Genomic DNA, 1,944 nt, shown 5'->3' with positions numbered 1-1,944 from the left:
TACACCTTTACGCCACAAGCACATGGTTAGGGACAGCTTGGTTTAGCCGCTCAGACCAGGATTTTATTCCTTTAGGCCCTCCTATCCACTGATGCTCAAAGCCTTGGGATCCTTTTTATTTGCCCTTGCCTTTTGGTTTTAAGGGTTATTGGCTTTTTGCTCTTGCCTCTTGGTTTTAAGAGCTTTTGGCTTTTTCTGCTTGCTTTTTCTATTTTTTTCGCCTATTATTATTATTATTATTTTTTTTCTGCAAGCTTTGTTCTTTGCTGCTTTTTCTTGCTTCAAGAATCATATTTATGATCTTTCAGATTATCAAATAACATGTTTCCTAGTCATCATTCTTTCAAGAGACAACATATTTAACATTCTTAAACAACAACTTCAAAAGACATATGCACTGTTCAAGCATTCATTCAGAAAACAAGAAGCATTGTCATCACATCAATATAATTAAACTAAGTTCAAGGATGAATTTGAAACTCATGTACTTCTTGTTCTTTTGAATTAAAACAGTTTGTATTTAAGAGAGGTGATGGATTCATAGGACATTCATAACTTTAAGACATAGTTACTAACTACTAATGATCATGTAATGAAGACACAAACATAGATAAGCACTTAGCATAGAAAACGAAAAACAGAAGAAATAAGAACAAGGAATGAATCCACCTTAGTGATGGTGGCGTTTCCTTCTTGAGGAAACAATGATGTCCTTGAGCTCTTCTATGTCTCTTCCTTGTCTTTGTTGCTCCTCCCTCATTGCTTTTTGATCCTCTCTTATTTCATGAAGGATGATGGAGTGCTCTTGATGTTCCACCCTTAATTGTGTTGGAACTTAATTCTCCTAGGGAAGTGTTGATTTGCTCCCAATAGTTTTGTGGAGGAAGATGCATTTGAGGCATCTCTGAGATCTCATGGTGATGAGCTTGAAAGGGACCTCAGGGATCACTTTCTTCTTGGCCACAACATCATAGAAGTGGTCTTGATGAGCTTTGGAGATGAATATTTTCATCTCCCATGACTCGAAGGTGGAAGCTTTTGTCTTCCCTTTCCCTTTTCTAGAGGATTCTCCGGTCTTAGGTGCCATCAATGGTAATGAAAAAACAAAAAGCTTATACTTTTACCACACCAAACTTAGAATATTGCTCGCCCTCGAGCAAGAAAAGAAAGAATAGATGAAGAAGAAGAAGAAAATATGGAGAAGAGGGGGGGTGTGTTTCGAGAACCATGCTCTGTTCTGGCGTTGAACGTCAGGCAGGTGCTTCCTCCAGGGTGTGATTTTTCTTCTACTGTTTTTGATTCTGTTTCTAAATTTTTCGTTTATTTTATGACTCCACATGATCATGAAAAAACAAAAATAAAATTAGATAAATAAACATTGGGTTGCCTCCCAACAAGCGCTTCTTTAATGTCAATAGCTTGACAGTGGGCTCTCATGGAGCCTCACAGATGTGCAGAGCTTTGTTGAGACCTCCCAACACCAAACTTAGAGTTTGGATATGGGGGTTTGACACCAAACTTAGAGTTTGGTTGTGGCCTCCCAACACCAAACTTAGAGTTTGACTGTGGGGGCTTTGGTTGACTCTGCTTTGAGAGAAGCTTTTTCTGCTTCCTCTCCATGGATGCAGAGAGAGATCCTTGAGTTGTAAACACAAGGTTGTCCTCATTTAATTGAAGGATCAATTCTCCTCTGTCCACATCAATCACAGCTCTTGCTATGGCTAGGAAAGGTCTTCCTAGGATGATGGATTCATCCTCTTCCTTTCCAGTATCCAGAACTATGAAATCAGCAGGGACGTAAAGGCCTTCAACCTTTACTAACACGTCCTCTACTTGTCCATAAGCCTATTTTCTTGAATTATCTGCCATCTCTAATGAGATTTTAGCAGCTTGTACCCCATAGATTCCCAGTTTCTCTATTACAAAGAGGGGCATGAGGTTTAT

The sequence above is a fragment of the Arachis ipaensis genome, chromosome B10 (genome assembly GCF_000816755.2).
Source record: "Arachis ipaensis cultivar K30076 chromosome B10, Araip1.1, whole genome shotgun sequence".
Lineage (NCBI taxonomy): Eukaryota > Viridiplantae > Streptophyta > Magnoliopsida > Fabales > Fabaceae > Arachis > Arachis ipaensis.
The sequence above is the reverse complement of the archived record's forward strand: the minus strand, read 5'-3'. Positions refer to the sequence as shown.